A 19,698-nucleotide genomic window follows, 5' to 3' on the forward strand; every position below is an offset into this window, starting at 1 on the left:
TACTCCCTCCGCTATTCCCCTGCATGCACGGCAGGAACCATCGTCTCCTCTGTGAACTTTGTATTCCGTTTTTCCCCCCCTCTAGGACAAGAAGCTGGTTAGGCATCTCCTAACTATGGCTTTGTCATTGGCAGTTCCTCTGTTCACCTCAACCTTTATTTCCAGTGACATAAAGCATACGACTTTTACGCTCTTCTGTTGCAATGCCTCTTGTTCCAGATCAACCGTCTGTGAGTCAGCGGAGGGTTATGCATCAGCTGTACTTCCCCATAAATTAGTAAGTGATACCTTGGCTTGAATTGCAAGGGTCTTTCAAGAATAATCAGTGCATTTTTGTTGGTGTTTCTTCAAGTTATTTCTCATGTACTGCATCTGGCATCGCGTTTCAACCTTGCGGTGGAACAGAGACAATCATGACACTTTGTACTGCTAATGCCTTTCTTTTTTTGATCCATGAATAGTTTTCTCTGCTACTGTAGCAGCTCTCCCAGAATACTAAAAGCCAGGCAGCCTGCTGTAACTGTATCAGTTCAGCTCTGACGTGAGTCAGAGAGCTGCAGCGCTCCTGGTGATGTCAATGCATGATTCAGACACACTCTCCTTTATGCTCCCAGATCCAGGCCCCGTTCTGCTTCTCTGAGAAGGGGGGGAGTTGGCTGAGCTCCTACAAACTCTGCCACAACTCACCCAGCCTTGCAATTCGCATTCACGTAAACTGGAAACTGCCACTTTACTCTGTTCAGCTTGAAGCGTCTTCTCCCCGAAGCCCTGAGGAATGGCAGTGGGTAGATCCTGGTATCCAGCACCCTAAATGGGGTGGATCATTACTGGTGTCCCCTCTTGCTCCTGCAGGACCTCCCCGCCTCGTGGACCCTGTGAGGCTGGTGGCTCCCAGGGCTGCCTCCACCCCCAAAGCAGAATGTGCAGAGGCAGGACGGACGGTCCATCGAAAGAGTGAAATTTGGCAGGTTGTAGGTGTAGGAGAAAGTGGGAAGGAAACTCATGATCTATGGGAAGAATTTGGTTCATGTCACTTTAGCAAGCACCAGGTTTCGTGGGCAAGTGCCAATGTTTCCTTTTAAAAGTCTCCCTCAACTGCATGGGATTGATGCAAAGTTCAAGACGCGCCTTATTTCCTCCACGGCTGCACATGAATGGACCTACTCACATCGGTGATGCCATCTGCTAGGATGTTCTGCCACTCTTCCAAGTTTCTTGATTACACTGACTGTCCCCAAGGGCAGGATATACGCTGTGTATATTCATAGCTCCTGCTTGTATGTCACCAGAGGTTACCCTCACCCCGCGAACATACAGTTCTATGTGGCTAACCCATCCAGGGCTGAGCTGCAGCACCATAGCACAGACTAGGCACTTGGCTGCCTCAACCCTTCAGAAACACAAGCTGAAGACAAGAAACCTCCCTTGATGCACAGCTGCAGGGCCTTGTCCTGCTGCTTTGCCTTTGCAGTGAATGTTTGCAGAGGGACGATGCACCAAGGAATATCCGTTCCTGTGATACCAGCAGGAATGCTGCCATGTTCTTTTCTTGTGTATTGGGTGAAGAGGTTGCAAAATGCAGCTACCTCCTATCCCTCCAGCCCCTTCCCTCTCGCATCCCAGCCACTGCTCATCCCGCACCACCAGTGCCTGTCCACTGAGGACCAAGACTGGTTGCCCACAACAGGATCTCACTCCTAATTTTAGCTGCTCCTCGTCACGTTCATGTCTACTCATGTGTCTTCAGTGTGTAGCAAAGACGGAATGTGAATTTTTTTATTAACCTTCACTTTCAACATGCAACTGTTCCTTTCCACTGAATAGCTGGAAAATTAACATCCATGCAAACAGAGGCACCTAAAATCTGGACTGATGCATCTAGGCTGGGTGTCTGTCTAGCCCTCCTCACATCCCTACAGAGACATTCATTTCATCCCAGGGTAGGTATTTAAGACAGGTCCAATGAATCACACTCCAGAAGTGCCTCTTCACTGTCAAAGAAAGCTGGGTGACTAATTCAGGCTTGGTGAGTGACTCCCATCCCTGGTATCACTCCACAAAGTTGGCTTATTAATGTAGGCATTTTCCACCTTTGCGATGTTTTTAACAAGGTTAAACAAAGTGTAACAAAATAGGCTCAATGCTTAGTATTTTTTATACTCCTGACTCAACACTGACACTGCCCTGCACTTGGCAATCTTATTCTCAGCTTTGGCTGGAAAACCTGTTTTTTCATAAACAGAATTTTTTTCCTAAGGACTCTGTAAGCTACTATCTCTTAAAGACTTTTCATAACTCTCTTGTCAGACCCTCCAGCAGGAAGGGCACTGTCTGTACTCAGTGCCTCTGGCCCAATCTCCATCAGGGCAGGGGATTTCTCCTTCTTTCCTCTATCTCCATGTTCTTAGTCTTTTTGGCTTTAAAGAAGTCACTTAAATGTCTATTTGTACTATGACTGGCTGCCCTCTGTTTTCCCCATGGTGGGCTATTAGTTGTTGGGTATGCAGGCTCGGAGCAGTCAGCTCAAAGGCACTGTCCTTTCTCAATAAAACCAACTCTGCCAACCTCCAAAATACTTGCTGCTCCATGGTACCCCGTATCAGGTGTCCTGGACTCCTGATATCACATAATGTTTCTTTGCTGATCAAAGCACCATCCTACAGGACCAGAATCCCGTTCCCCCCAGAACAGGTAACTTCACAGCACTGACCCCAAAGGAAAGGCTTTGGAGCCAAGCCTTACAATCCCATAAACCAGAGACATGCTCAAGTCTTGTCTACTTAGTGGCACTGTTGGCTACACTAATTTCATGCTGAATTCAAAGTGGCTGAGAGATCCACTCTGCTCATGTTATATATTTGCTTTTCTATTCAGTGACAAATACAGGGAAGAAGTGAACTAGGAAAAGGTTTCTTGGAGGAAATAGTAAGCCCAACCTTCCTTGAGCTAATGCTGTTTTCCATAACTTTGGCTCTCAGCTCTTGGCAAGACTGATACGTCTTGTGTAAGGGAGAATCAAGCTCATAAGGTCTGGTTGCAACATGTATTGATTTTAATGATCCACGTTTTTTAAATTACTGTGTATTATGTACTACAAAGAAGCCATCTTGCTACAGCCATAATTGTAGTTATTCGTCTAATTTTTCCCCAGTGAACTTTCAGTATAAGCTATAACTGAAGTCCAGTTGTTATTATTCATGGTGTACCTGGCATCAGAGTGTGCCAAGTGATTGATAGGGTGTTAAAAATGTTACTGGCTGCTTCTTCACACCTATTTATTGTAATCATATGGCCAACTTCCCACACAACATAAACACTGCAAAAACGTAAATACAATGGAATATGATTTAAAGTTATTGCAAGTACCCCACTTGCAACTCCTCACAGTGACCTCTGGCTGGAGAGCCAGCTTCACTTCCACAGACGCACCCTCCAAGGACAGCTGAATAATGGAGTTCAGCATCACCCAAAGGACACGAGAGCAAAACATCTGGTTGTAATAACTAAAACCTTTGACCATTCATGGGCAACAGTAAAAATCAACATGAAATTCACACGGACTAGCACTTCCAGAGAAGTGCAGTACTTCCTAGTGAATGGCTCAAATAAATCAGCATGGCTGAATTGTTGCTGACTGCACTAAATTCATTGTACTGTATATGACTTTTCTACTTCAGTGAGAAAGCAAAGCAAAAGGGAATGAAGCAAACTGTCACTCAGGAGAATTCCAGCTCCAATCGACCATTATGGATTGGAAATCCAAATTTTCAAAGGGGCCTCAATTTAGTCGTAGATTTTTGAGGCATGAAGACCCAAAGCATAAAATCAAAAGGCAGGATTGCCACAGACAAAAGTTCTCCTGTGCAGACCTGAAGTTAGTGTACAACAGCAGTGTGTACAGACGTGCACTTGCAAACCATTCCTCAGTTGTGCGAGGAGCTTGAAAATGCAGCTCTGTGTGATCCTAGCAGATTCATGCTTTTTCCTCTCAAATTCTTCAGAAATTCACATCAGGGAAGCTCTATCATGTCACACTTCATCAATGCTCCGTGACTGTGAGAAGCCAGAGAAAAACTACTTTTAAAAGTCCCACTTGCTGGACTTTGTACCATTCCACGTGAGACTCCCTTCCACAACCAGCTTAATGTTACGGATCTTTACTGCAAAATGAATACCCACTGGCTTAGCAGAGGAAATGTTTACAGACCCATGCCGCGTAGCCACACATGGACACATTCCATACATCAGCAGTGGTATTGCTCTTCCACTTGGCATTAATACAATACCCTCATCAGGGCATAATACTTGGTGCTGAACATCGGCTTCCATCCCTTCAGGAACTGGATTTTTGCCTTGTAAAACAGTATGGCAGAGCCACAGATGCTGAATTATAAAAGAAGGATGTTCAAAATCAGCCGTACGCTGGGTGGGACAAGGATCTCTAATCCACCTTGCAAATTCCCTGACACAGTTTGTACGGGTCCCTAGCACAACCAGGACTCCACCAGTTCAGTCTTTGCTTTTGTGGAAGGATTAAAAAACCTTTTTCTTTCTGTCTTGCCCTCTACTGTTTGGATTTAATTCTTAGGGCAACTCTTGCTTAGGCGCTCTGGAGAGCATCTACTGGCCACCATGGCGGGGCTGAAGTTCTGCTGGCAACAAGCTGCCACTGAAGAAGCAATGACGCCCCCCAAAAGGACAAAGCAGAGCAAGAAGTGCTTGGTCCTCTAGGCGAGCTGATGGGATGGAGGCAATAAGAGGACACATAAGTACAGATCTTTCTGTCCTTCAATCTGCAGTGCGGATGCATTAAAATGTAACTGCTTCTTCAGTTATAGCTGCCTGGCATCTAAGACACCCCAGTGAGAGCCCCGTAGTCACTTCTAGGGCCATGAAGACAATTCTGTCTCTAGCAAATATCTGCTCAATGTCCAGACCATCTCAGAGCTCTATGGTGTGGTTCATTTCTGGACATTTCTCATGGACCTCCAGACCTTCTATGTCCCTCAGAGAGGCCTGATTGTACCCTCAGCTCTGTTATAGGAAAAATGAACCCAAATGTATGTTCTGGGACAGTTGCAAGGGGAGCTAGTTTGTGTTCCCCACAAATTCTGTCATGAAACATAAACTTAAAAAGGAACGGATTTCCCAAAAGAGAGAACTTAGCCGACACTACCAATCAAATCAAAACCAGCTGGCTGTGGAAGCTTGAGTGGTGGTCTGCCTCATCATGCTGGGTGAGAAGGCAGGTCTTTTCCACCTCATCGTGCCTGCCAAGACATAGAAATCAAAGCAAAAACTCAACTTCAGTTGCTGATACCAGCTTTGGGTTTTGTGGGGGACACCTGGGAAGGGAGTGTGTCCTAGCTATCCCATTTTCACCTCTTTTCCCCTCTTGCAAGAACTGGATGTTCTCAGTTCAGCTTAACATGAACATGAAAGTTAACAGGACTTGTCTTGAAAGGAAAGTGATTTTACTGCAGGTAAGGATGCCTCCTCCTCCTTCAGATTAATGCTAACCAGATGGCCAACTGTCTGTAGACTGTTGCTAAAAAACACAGGCAGAAATAATCAGAAAGTCTCTAGGACAGACACAGAAAACTGATATAGAACTGGAAACATGCCATGAAAAAGCCCAACTAGTGAGAAACTTGGAGCTGTGTGCAGGATTGTCTCCAGCACTGGGCAGAAACCTTCTGTGATAAAGCAGGTGGATTGGCAATGGCAGATGGATGTTTTGCACTAAGGACATGAAACCTGCGCCTTGTTAACAACAGGACCTCAGCTCTTCCAGAGACCATTTCTGCACGTGCAAACCAGGCACACATGAAAAATGCACTTTCAAAGAGGTGGCTTGCAAAGGCTGATCTATCCCTATGGGTTGGCATCAGTACGAGCTGGAAAAGATCAATGGGACAGACCTTCTCTTTACATTACAGAAAACAATGTTGATGAGATAAAAAATGTTTCAAGTAATAAGAAGTTATTAATGCTACAAGGTTTAATTTGGGAATGTGTCCAAACTCCATCCCTACCCTGTCGAGGTAAAGAGGATCCAAGCTTTGGATGGTGTTGCTATGTAGCAAGGACAGCAGAATCAGTATTGATTCAGTCACTGTTTTTTAACAATGGTCTATGGCAAAATCAGTTGGTGCAAAGTGTTAACGGGAGCCCAAAGCAGACATGGCCTGGTTCCACCATACCTTTCCCTGAATGAGACATGGTATGGGTGAGACGGGACCTGGTGCTCCCCAGTTTCAGATTAATTCCAGTTAGAAATGAGCTTTGGATTTATTACATGTAACAACTGCCTCCTCCTCTCCACCAACAGGCATTTTAACATCTACTACAGCAACTCCCCATGTATTTTGGTAGATCCATGAGCATTTTAAAAATATCTTTTTGGTGTTTTCATTTTCACCCTCACTCTCAGTAAGTCCCAGACTTTATCTTGGCCTGTGTGGAAAAAAGTATTCCCTGTTATTGCTCTGAACTTCCAAATCTCAATTCCCATGAAGTTTCCCTGTTAAGGGACATTCCTGATATAGCTGTTCTCGTTTTTTTTGTTCTATGCACTGTTATAATTTCAATTATTTTATTCACCTCCTTCTTAAACTTAGCATCTGCCATTGTAGAGGAGCTTCTCAGGCCCATGATAATGTCTGTTTGTATTATTTGAGACTCTTGTTTTTCCCTTCTCCTTCTTGCCTCACACGGGCACAGTACGCAGTATACAACTCTCCAATACCCCCCCCCCCTCCACCCCCCCAGCCCCAAATTTTTCCTGTCCTTTAACACCTTGTCCCTGTGCAGGGTTTTTTTGGGGAGCAGCCCATGTGCTTTCTGGCAGTTAATTCAGAGCATTGCAAGGTTTACGAGTAGTGAATATTTTTCCCCTCAACATGCATTAATTCAACACTTATCAATACTGAATAAACTGCCTTAGCAATCCTGCAGTCCATTTCCTCCTATGTTTAAATCTCTCTGAATTCCCTTTCTCCTGTCCCAAATATGTCCAATTTCTTTGTGTCACCCTCAAATTTTATTCCTCACTGCCTATACCCAGCATTGTTAATAAAAAAGCATAAACAACACAGCATCCAGGAAAACAACAAAACGTTGAGAGACCCCCCCAAATCATGATGTGCATGGGTCTTTAATCACTGCTTTTTCTAATGTTCACCAAACAACATAATAAAGAACAGGAGAGATTGGCAAAAAGTGCTTCTCCTCTACAGAAGATGTCCTGGGTCAGGACAGCCACACCCTGACTGACCTTGCTCTTTGCTATTCCCTTTTCTTGCTGCAGCACCTCAAATGGACCCAAATTCCTCCACCTCTGTCACCGCAAGGAGAAGGCATGTTCTTCCCAGCCACCCCATGAGCTCCACTTGCTCTGCCACCAATTTCCACAGAAAGCAGACAGGAGGGGTATTGGTCAGTGGGGGAAACCATGTCCAACACAGCCCCGAGTGGCAAGGGCACAACGTCCATCACAGGGCTGCCCATGTTGGCCACTACATATCTGGCTTTGGACTCCAACTCCAAAGCAACAACCAACGCAAAAGCAGCAGGCTTCAGACAAAATAACATCAGTGCCTCTCCGCTGGGTGCCTGCCCTGGGTGCTGTGCTGCCAGTGGCTGGAGGGGAAGGGAGCAGATCCTGCTCCCTCTGACAGCACCATGGTGTCTAACAGCTGCCTATTGCAGGTTACAGGACATCTCGATCCATAATGAGAAATGCCCACTGCAAGAGAGATAAGTGAGAAGTATAACTCTGGCAATTTCTACAGATGTTGAAGAATTGCAGCAATACACTTCTCCCTCCCTTGTGCAGCCGTTTGGAGAGACCAAACAATTTCCATGGTGTAAACGAAAGGTTCCTAATGGGATTCTGCAGAGCTGGGAGACAAATATAACAGCCATGCAGAGAGCATTAAGGAATGCTTTCCAGCCAGCAGAGCCAAAGTGAAACACTCGGACATATAACATTACCGACTGGCTCGCTGCCATGCATCAGATGCAGAAACATTTTTCTCTTTCTGTGACAAGCTGCATCTGTAGCAATCATTATAATTTCTCTTGACATTGCATCGCACACCTCTTCACAGAGGCAGGACTCAAGTAGCATTCTTCATTTCAATGGTAACTTTGATTTTTCTAGGCTATGGGCATGTAAAGTGTTTCAGCCTGTACCACTAAGGCAGAAGGGAGGACTGCCAGGAGCTGTGTTTTTCAGGGTGTGCTTCACAGCTTCAATACTTTTGGTCTTCCAGGGGGGTCTGGATTTGGCAGCTGGATCTACCCAGGTTCACACCCACCCCACCAGTAAAATGCAGGCAGAGATTGGGATGTTTGTTGAAGAAAGTGAAATCTGACTCAAGATTCATGTTTGTGTTCTCCCTTGCTCTCCGCCATCATTCACACTAACAGCAAACCCCACTGAGTCCACAGGCAGGAGAAAACTCCTCTGAATAGGATAGGATTACCATTTATATTTACCAGCTGAGGAAATCCTACCTACCAATTAGAAACCATTTCTCCCTTCACTCCGAGTGATCAGCTGAGTGACTGATGTAGCTCTTTGATCTCCTCATTGCATAACAAAGCCTGTTACAGCCTATTATTTTTATTGTAAGCACTTTCTGTTATTTGCCTCTAAAAACAGCTCCCATTTAAATAATAAAAAAAGACTTACTCAATGTGCACACACCTACAGCAGTGAATAGTCATCATAACTTCTACAGCTGAAACAAAAGCCGTGGAAATTTCCACCCTTTTGTGCTCTCCTGCCCCGGCGTGTGCCAGCGGCAGCCGAGCTGTGGGGATGGCACCAGCTCTGCCTCCAAAACCAGCCACTGCATGGCCATTTGGGTATGAAACTTCTGGACAGGCAACTGAAAGCAAGCCATGTAATGCAGAATGAGTGCTGATTGGAAATGAGCCTCAAAGTTGCACGGACCCTCCTTGTCAGCAAGGAAAATCCAGGGCAATGAGTAATTGCTGGAGCAGGTTAATGCAACCTGGTAACATGCAAAGAGGAGGCAAATGACAGCTCAGAGATAAATATGATTGATCTAAGGGATAAGGGCAATTAAAGATGGGCTGCAACATTGATCAAAATGTGCAAGATGGATGGCAAAGAGTTGCCAGCCGTGCTAGTTTGGTGGGATAATTGACAGCACACAGTTTTTCCTGCATCAGAGGTGCTGCTGGTTAAATGCATGATGCACTTTGAAGAAGACTTTATATTGCATCATGATGTGGGGTGTAAATACACATGGGAGATTGAAGACTTGAAGGTGTGGGAGAAGTTATGATGCAAATTAAAAACCTTCACTTGTCTTTCGGAGGCTCTTCCACATGGCACACAGCCACACAGCCACATCTCCTCATTATTCCCACGGAAACAAGCATGCATCGCAAAGAGGGGGGCATAGCATGGGACAGAAAGGACAGCAAACGAGGTGAATATATGGTGCAAGCACCCAGTGGGATGGAGGGAGCTCCATCTCTTTGGCAAAACCACCTTCCCCGCATTAGACCGTTACTGTCAGTCCAGACAGGTGGCAATGAAAGCTCAGCTTTGTTTTGCACACCCATGCCAACAGAAGTGACAGGCAGTGAGCAAGAACGGGATGGAGGAGAAAGTGCAGAGACACGTGCCTTGGGGATTATTGCTGCCTGGAAATTATTTTCCCATGTGTGACCCAAACAAATATAAACCCTCAGATAACCTGTACCATTGACTCATGCACAAAATAAGGCACAAAGACAGCATTTTGGGGAGGGTGGAAGCAGATTCTTGGTTGACCAGCTGCTAGAGGGTTGAGTACATTCAGTAAGACGTGAAGGAAGAAGTAAGATACTGCAGCTCTCACATGAACTTTTTACAGTGCTGATACATACATATAGCTCAGGCTGCTGGTGAAGCACAGGTCTTGGTTAGTGGAGAATCCCTGGAAACACATTAGTGTTTACTTACTGTTCCCAAAGGGGCTGGGGTCTCTGACATCCAAACAGGACCTAAAACCATTGCACAGAAGACGACCAACCTTTAAGCAAAGACGCTTTGACATGGTTATCTCATGCTGCAATTAAAGGCAAGACATTTTGCAATGCCCCAAATAAGTTTGCATGGGCAAGGGTAATTCCAACACTTTCTGTTATCTGCCTGACTGTTCAATGTTTTTATCTTTTCTAATGCTAACTTTTGGCACCATTTCCTACATTTTTACAAATTGTGATAGGAGGGAAGAAGGTGGCAGAGATGATCCCACAAGTACGCCAGAGCCCAAGCAGCTGGGGAAAGCCCATACAGGCACCAACCCCTGGCTTCTGGGGCCAAGGTGACAAATCCTCCATGAGGAGACAGGTAACTGGCCACGCTGGGGCACTCTCTCCCCAAAGCCACATCCCAGACTCCAAAGAAACTCTTCCAAATCTCTAGTTCATTTTTCAAAGCATGTTCTCATTTGCAGGATTTTTTTGATGTGGGCAAAATTAATTTTTAACCTCACCCAGAAAAACTGTTGAAGTGGGACTGTTTGCTAAGAAGGGGGAAAAATGTAATCCCGCAGAAGTACAAAACCTAAATCTAAAGGGTTAAAACTAGGCTAAGTAACAGGCATCCATGTGTATGTCTGTATACTAGAGACAAATACATTTTAAGATCAGAATCAGTTCTTAAAAAAGATCCATCCCATACTCAAGGTATTTACTCCAGTTATTCGATATTGTTCTGAAAACCTCCTTCATGCTGTATTCATCTTATCTGCTACTGTAATTCACAGATTTTATTTCCCACTATATTTTTAATTTATATTGTGTTTTATTTATACTACTGTCTTTTACAAAACCCCAAATTTCAAAACTGACATAAGCATTACACACATAAAGTAGACTTCTTATTATCAACATGGCATAAGAGACAAAAAATGACAGGAATAAATCTTAGGTTTTATGCTGGCAAGATGTTATGCAAAGTAAGTGACATTTCTCAGCAATACAAATCGTACATTAAAAGATAATTTTCAGAACATGATCCCAGCTATGGAGTGCAACACCATTACGCAAAGTAATATCGAAGCTGTGCTTTAGCAAACGCTGTTTTTATGTTGTACTAGTTTGGCATCAAGATTGCATCAGGTCTTGTGAGGAGACTTTGGAGTGATTAAGTTTACTGTGCACAAAAGCCAGTTATTTGGCAAACTGTCAACACAGCATAATTGATATTTTAATTACACTACTAATACATACATGCTGTTCACAATGAGCCTTCTTGTTGGTGTTACACAAACCGTGTATATATAGTGCTGATTACTGTTCCAAAGAATTTTGCTTAAATGCAAACTTAAAAGCAATTGGTAACATTTTAAATTGCTATAAAAGCAAATCAAATTGTTTCGCAAATGCTTAACGGCAGGCAACATGCACCACAGTGCAAACAAGAGGGACCGTCTCACTTGACATATGTTCCGGGGATAATGCGTGCACCCTCCCCGTGGTTACAGCACAGTTATTTTATGGCTGATAAGGCGACTCTTTAACTAGTGGGACTGCCCCGGAGGCACCAGCTTATCAGAAAGATAGTGACCAACTCAAGGAGAGGCAAGGAAAGATTAGGAGGACGAATTTCTATGGAATAGTTAAAAGCTGCAACAGACGCTGAGACGCTGCTGAATTGAAAGCTGCAGTTACACCACCTTGGGATGGGACCTGCTGCTTTTCTGGCCAAGCGATGAGTAGGGGGAGATAAACCCAGCTTGCAGCACAAAACCAAAAGGGACACAGGCAAGAGAGACACTTCTACAGCCAGACTCCCACACACATGTTGACTCCCACTGTGCAACACCCTTCCAGCATGGTACGATGTGGTGCTGTAGGTAAGAGCACATTTTAATGCTCTCCTACACCCCCTTGCTATGGGACAGAAAGAAAAGGGTGGACACGAGCATGTAGAAGTGGCTGCGGCACAAAGAAGGATGGATGGATAGATAAGAAGAAATCTAGATCAGGGCCGCAATGAAAAGGGAGGGGGTGTGGGTGTGAGAGCACTGTGTTTTACAGGCAGCAGATCTACTGTGCACCTCTGGCTATTACTTTGCACCTGTATATTATTTTTCTGTCTTGCCTCTGTAGGTAGTAAGTTCTCCAAGGTTGGGGTATCTCCTCCCTGTAGGATTTGCACTGTGACAAGCACCTGTGACTCTGGCCCAGGTATGTATAATATACATGACATTACAATTGTAACAGCATGTAACTGTAGTAATAATAATGATAATAATAATAATAGTAGTGATGCAATAATATAAAGCAAAAGTAATTTATCGGTGGATATCACAGAAAATCTCCTAAGGGTGAGACCTCCTAGAGGACACAGTAATCCCACGTGACCCATCCTTTGAGAGGTGCCAGGTGGAATTTGTCATGTCGAGGCAGGATCCCCCCAGACAAGAATCCGGCACTGGCTGGCAGAAGCCTGCAAAGCTCAGGAATACTCTTGCTACCAAGCGCTTTGTGTGTATCGCAGGTCTCAGAGCCCACCTCCATACAGCTATGCCAAAGGGAAACTGGGCCCGAGAGGTGCCGTCCATCAGCCAAATCCTTTAGCCATCCATAAAATTTGGAGGCTGCAATCAAGCCTCTTTTCTCGGAGGATCCAAGGTGTTAGGAGGAGACTGTCTGCAGAGGGAAAACCCACTTTATAAAGCACCAAGGAGGAGATACACAAAGACATGAACAGGAGCAGTATCCTCCCCCCCCCCCCCCGGTTGGGTACCTACCTGCCTTTTGGCAAATCACTTCTCAAAAACCCGTTGGCCATTTCCCTACAAGTGCAACGTGCTCTCACAGCGGCAGCGCCAGCTCCCCATCTCCTCTCCTCCTCCCTGGCCCTTCTCCATGCACAGCCCTGGCCAGACACAGGCAGGAGGCATGCTGAAGTAAGGGGACTTACTATAGCATGAGACAAAAATAGGATTTCAAACTACTGGAAAAAGCAACTTGGCTTATAGCAAAGTAAATTAATTAGTTAAGTGCTGTTGCTCTGTTGGAGGCTGACCATAGGGGATGGACCAGCGTGAAAGGGGAGCGGGGACTGCATCTGCCTCTGGAGAAGCTACTTGGGGTGGAGGTTGGGGCATCACCTTGCTGGGGATCACCAGAGGCCCAGCAGCCTCCCCTCGTGCCCAACTGAGCTGCTGAGGAGCTCTGAGAGGTGTTCAGGAAAAAGGCAGGTTCCCATGCAAGCTGCCCACCCTGGCAGGTGAAGGTCACCCTCTCGCAGACCTGGCAGGCCAAGGTGGCACCTTGCCTTCTTCATTTCCCTTGTTCAGGGAGTAAATCTTGCATTAGCGAGCAAAACCCACATCTGCTTTGCTGCTCAGCTATCACAACAGTTCACTTGTTGCTCAGCTATCACAACAGTTCACTTGTGTGAGAAGTGTATCATGACACCTTACTTTCTCGTATCTCAGAAATGGGATATCCATGGGTGAACCCAAGGACCAACCGCACAAGCATACTGGCAGGAGCTTGGTCCCTCAGGTCCCCTCTTCCCGTGCACAGCCCAGTCCTTGTAAGCTCTGCTGCTGTCTGAGCACTCGCAGAGCTGGGACCTGAGTGTGACTCCCATTGCTCCGATTCTCTCCCAGCAGCACTTGGTAGGGACCACTCAAGAAGCATCTGCATTAGCTATGTGAAAAGAGGGGCTGCTGCTCTGCAAGGAGCTGACACTGGTGTTCAGGATGACTGGGAAGCTCAGGAAGGACCTCTCCCACGGAAGGAGAGGACCCATATTCCCACAGGGACCTGCACTTCTGCCTGCAGGCACCAGCTCTGCACCTGCATCTCCAGCATCAGCAGTTGCTCCGAGAGCACGGGCAGGAGCAGCAGCATTCCTGCTCTCCCCGAACACAGAGCGCTCAGCCACGATGGCTAAAACTTCAGAAAGTAACTATCCATATGTGCCCCCTCCTCTGAGAAAGCATGTTTTTAAATACATACAAGAACAATTTACTCTTTGATTGGGAATCTTGTCTCCCAGGTTCCGACCTGGAGTGAAATTTTATGACCAAGCGATAAAGCTCGGGGGGAGGCGTGGAGGGAAGAGTGCTTTCAAATGAAAATGCCAACAGATACTTAAAGCCAGAAGCATGTGTGGGTGTTGCTAAATTAAGCTCACAAGTAGGTGGGGCAAATGCCTTAAACGAGTTTGTGAAGGTAAAATAACGTTCATTAAAAATAGAAAAACAACTGAAAAAATATCCTTTGTATTCAACTTCACACTCGTACATCATAATGTTCCAGTAAAAGCCCATTTTCCCTTGAGATAATAAAAGAATTGAATTTTTCCTTATCGGTCATCTATTTTTCTAGCTAAAGCTATTACTCCCTCTCTGCGGTTGCTAGGCAACAAGAAATATTAATAGCAGCTTTTATTAGCTTAGCTTTAGCAGTGGAGTACCAGAATGAGAAAATGGAAAACATAAATGTGTTACATAAATCTTTCAACCTTTCAGGGTTTGTGTTAGTCTCTGTTTTCATAATGATTTATTGAAGTGATGGTTCATTTATGAGAAAAAGGAGTGTGAAATAAGAAAACGGAACATTACCCTGAAGGACTGTTTGAAAATAAATAATTATAGGAGGTGAAGAAAAGCTGTTTAAAACCATTTTTCTGAGTTTTATAAAATTTAAAAAGACATATTTCTTTCATTTATTGCCTCTGAGAAAAACACTAGCAGGGAATTGCAAACAGGGCTCTGTTTAATACAAAGAACCCTTCATGTATGGTTGTATTATTACTATTTTCCACCGAGGGCTCATGTTCAGGAGTTTAGTTTTTAAATACTGAACCATTAATAAGCAGAAAGCCAAATTAGTCAAAACCTAAAGCACACAACACAAAATTGCCAGTGCAAACTTATGCAGGACTGAAACACGGGGGACTCTGTGAAGTTTTTGCTTCTGGTGACACACTGCCAGCCTGTGGTTTGACGGAGCTGGTTGAGCATTGCCTGACTGCTGCTCTTGCTTGTTTGTTTATTTATTGAGGCTATTCCGATGAGCTTGAACTTGCTCTAAAGGGCACTGCTGCATGTACGTTGCATTGGGATATAGGTTATTTTAAATAACTTCTTTTAACAGGCAGTCATTCAAAATTATTGAAATATTTATGTATTGGAAGCATTTACCATCAACATGTAAGTTGTATTGCCTACAGGGATCACGTATTTCCAATGACTTAGATAAAAGATTGGCACATCTTACTTGGCTTTTGTGTCAACATCTAATTGGTTTCTTTCTTATATCCTCTGCTGGAAAACTTTCAACGCTCACTGGTTCTGTACAGCCACGTCCAACTGTGTTGCCTACTACTGAGCACCGTGACCACCTTCCTAGGGCTGTACCCAGGGCGATCTAGAGAGAACTGCTGCGATCCCCACTGACTCTGGCTCAGGCTGTAAATAAGAAATGCTGCTGTGTTTAATGGGGAGCAGCGGTCTTGGGAAGGATGGGAGCTGCGGGAAGGATGGGAGCTGGGAAGGATGGGGAGAGACCTGCGGAGCCAAGGTTGCCGGCCAGGGGGCTGGTCTTGCAACCTGCCTGCAGGACAACCTTGCTCGAGCTCTTCGGGTGGGCACCAGAGAGGCTGCTTCTCCTTGGAGCCCTACACCATCCCCACAGCCCAGGCATGCACCCCCCAGCTCTGGGAAGGGACGACTTTTCCATTCCATTTTTCATGCGGGAGACAGGCAGGTGTGTTATTGCTGAGTTGTTTTACTGTTTTCCCCACTATGTTCCACAGCAAAGCCCCATAGCATTGGGAAATGGCTATTCGGGTTGCAAAGTCAAGCAGCTAACTCTTCAGGAATTTCAAGGTTGCGCTCGTCCTTGCTACTACAATTCACCCCCATTTACCTGCTACTCTCTCCCCTCCACATAAACAGGTTCCACAGGTAACTGAAAATTTGACACTTTTACACCATGAACGTGTATTTTAGCCACTGAAGATTTTTTATATTTTTCAAATAATCTGTTTCCACTCAACAAACTGAAACAAAGAAGTTCCAGGCTGTGGCTGCAGCCTTTTTTCACTTGCATCAGCTTGCTGTGAGCAAAAAAAAGTTATCCCACCGGGCTCAAGGAAATGTCAGTGCCTTTAAAATAGTCACAAAGATCTCTCATCGTGAGAAGCACCAGGAAGATGCAGATACAGGGCTAGCTGCCAGTCTCTCCAATCAAACTCTCTATACCTGCTACAAAGCCAATGTTTGCTCATAACAGCTGCCACATGTCCAAAATGATGCTTCCCCCAAGCAAAAATACATGGCTCCACCCTAGTTTCACGGGGCCATGGCAAAGCAGGAAAGGAGTAGGGTGGCTGCAGCCCCACAACACGCGCCATGGGAAAACAGGCTGATTTTTTGGCATACCACAGCACGGCAACGTCCTTTGACCAAGCTTGGAGGAGCACAAGGTTTTGGGGTTTCCAAGTGGTGGTGGTGGGCTCTGGTCAGTGCTGTCCCCCTGAGCAGGGCCTCCCAGCTCACCCCAGCACAGCACAGCACCCACGTACCAGGCACTGTCCCACCTGATAAGCAGAGATACCCCCAGCCCGCTCAGCCGCTATCTAATATTTATGGAAATATGTTTTGCGCTGCATTGGAGATTCTTGGGCTCTGACCTTGATCGCCCTTTGTTTCTGTCAAATATGTTCTGCTAAATCCCTTCTGAAATCTCATTTATTCACAGCAGCTCCTTAACCCAGCGGACACCCCACCACGCTGGCGATCACCACCGATTCATGGCGTTTCTCTGCCCCTTCCCCTGCTTTCCCCCATGTCCCCATGTCCCCCTGGTCCCAGCCCCGGTGTGGCCCCAGCCCAGCAGGTCTCCCTGTGGATCCCCGGAGGGCTCAGCAGCTGCTTGTCCACACTGTAACACTGCTGGGATGTTCACAGTGGGCAAAGTCACTCTCTTTCCAAGGAAAACATCTTTTTTCCTCTTTGACTATTTTTTCCTAAATATTCCCACTTCCAAATGACAATCACATCTCTTCTATTTTCTTTCCCTCCTGCCATTCCTGCTCTTTCCCTCCTCTTTCCTTCCTCTTTTCCCATAGCAAAAGAGAGGACAGTACCAAAAAAAAATAATGCACTGTATTAAGAATTTTCTGTTTGTTTTTTGTCACCAACACAAAAAATAACATGTCCTCCTCAAACAAGCCAGCCCTGCCTCCTCCCCAGCCTTCCTGCACCCCACCCACTCCATCAGTCCTCCTAATGCCATGTTCTCTGCCATCTCTTGTCCATCCACCCCTGCTTCTCTCCTCTCCAGCTCCCTGCACCCTACCTTCAGTGTTTGAAAACTCCCTTAACTTCTAAAAACTGATGGGGGAAAGAAAAAAAAAAAGAAATAAAGTGACAAAACCAGCAGTGAAGAACCATGTTATGTAAATGTAGAGCTGGTCCACGGGTCACAGTGAAGTGCACGGAGGTCGGTGGCATGGAGGGTGCTCTGGATGACAATGCTGAAGGGATAAGGAGGTAATGATGATTTTGTTTTTTTCCCATCAGCGTACACTGCTTTGCTTGAATGAGGGGCTCCAGCTCCTGACACCCCATGGCTGGGTTGGAGCCAGGAGCAGGGTCTGGCATGCAGCAAATCTACCTTCACTCTCCAGCTCTCATCCTGCCATGGGAATTTCTGCGCTGATTTAAACTTGCTCTGACTTGGTATTCATCTGCATAATGGGAGCAGCAGCCTCCTCCCTTGCAGAGGCACTGGAAGGCTTAACTCAATATAAGGATAATGTTGGTACATCCCAGGACAAGAGACACACCACAGGGGACAGCAGCCTGCACCTGTATTTTCCTTATTCACTTCTGAGCTGCAGAGGAAAATTCCAATCCCCATTGCTCTCAGCAAATCCTAGCTCATGTCTTTTCAGCAGGTCGAGATTTTTTCATGAGGATGCCTTAAAAAAATCCCAAGCCTCAATCTACATTAATAGAGGAAAAGTCTGACCAACATCTAAACATTTTACCTTGAATTGCTTGTCATTTTTCACTGTATTCAAACCAAAAGACATGGCAGTGAAGGCAAGAAATAGCTGCATATGCAAAAACCAGTATGAACTACAGCAAAGAGCAGCAGCAGCAAGGAGAGAGGCTCCCAGCTCCAGCATTTGCATGAGCAACATCGGTCCTGGAACAAAGACAAAACCTCCGCACGCCTCCTCCGCAGTGCTCCGGCAAGGCTCGCTCCCAGCCTGGCTTCCTATCACTACCCATGCGGCAGCAAATCCTCTCTTTTTGGAAGTGTTAGCAAACAAGCCCCCTTCTTGATTTGGAGGCTTCCTGCTGCAAACACCCACCCGAAGGTGGTTGCCTTTCGGGCAGAGTTGTAGCATGTCGTGCGCCCTGCGCCGTCGTGCGGCGATGTCTGAAGCACGGCTGGCTTCATGGGGCGACCACCAAGTGGGCTATGGCTCGATGGGCATGTGGGCAGGATATATTAACCACATGAGTCTAAAAATCCGCTCTGTCTCCGGGGTTTTATTGTGTTCTCATGTGCATGTGCTGCTCCCATTACCACTAACAGGAGTTATATGTGTGCGATGGGACGAACGCTGCTGTTGTGGGCTGGTGCTAGAGTAAGGGGAGACTTGATCTGGGCATCCAAAAAAAAAGGGGCTAGAAGGTGTTACCTTTCAGGGGGAGAAGTCTGCCGGCACGGAAAAAAGGCTTTGACAGGAGGGTAAGGCAGGATTTCATTTTGACCTAAAATCGCAACACAGTTCACTCCTTGATCTACTTCCTTTGCTGCTGGGACCTCTGAAGATGTATTACAGCTCCAAGGGTTTCTGCTCAAAACTAAACAGTTTCAATTCACTGTTGGCTGGAAAATTCAGGGTTCACTGGATTTTTTATTTTCGTGGTAAGGGGCAAACAAATCTTAATCTCTCTATTCTACGTTTACAGCCCACTAAGCCCCCTTCTTATCTTCTCTGGCTCAGTCCTGATTTATTGTCACGATGCTGCATTTGTAAAACAGTACCATAAAGTAAGAAAGAGAACATTTCCCAAGGACTACTCCAAAATAAATTATTTTAGACGTGCAGAAGCTGCTTAATAAATCCAACTATTCTTGTTTCTTTAGGTATTTTAGAAAGTGATTTATAAGTGCAATATCACCTCTCAAAAATGAGACAATCAACACAGGATAAAATTATCGTGTTATGAAAATAGGGGTCAGGCAAAGGGGCTGTGCTTTAAATTAAACCAGGGAAAAATATTTCAAGTGAAATTGACTCTTTTTGTCTCAGAAATGAATGTTTTAATCACCTAAGAACCTAAAAGCTAACACAGAGGCCTAAGTAATATTTAATTCCATAGAAATACGGCTCTGTTCAATATTGATGGGCAGAACATGATATTTTTCTTAAACACACTAACAATGAAACTTTGAGACACATCAAGACTTTAGAAAGCCTTGGGATTTTCCTAGACTAAGAGATAATATCCCATTTAAATATTTAAATATCACTACCTTTCAGACCGTTATCTGTTCAAGCAATCAACACCAAATGTTCTCCAGCTAGTGCAGTGGCAGACTCACAGGCATACTATTTAAGTAAAATTAACTCTGATATTGAAGCCATCCAATGGCACCCATGAAAATCAATGATCT

General features: G+C 45.3%; 1 protein-coding gene across 1 annotated transcript in view; it reads right to left on the reverse strand.

Moving 5' to 3' along the window:
- The window catches only part of TOX2 (TOX high mobility group box family member 2), a 158,022-nt gene that overhangs the window by 45,624 nt on the left and 92,700 nt on the right, over positions 1-19,698 (reverse strand). The gene's annotated exons all lie outside the window — the stretch shown is intronic.

The sequence above is a fragment of the Accipiter gentilis genome, chromosome 14, assembly GCF_929443795.1.
Source record: "Accipiter gentilis chromosome 14, bAccGen1.1, whole genome shotgun sequence".
NCBI lineage: Eukaryota > Metazoa > Chordata > Aves > Accipitriformes > Accipitridae > Astur > Astur gentilis.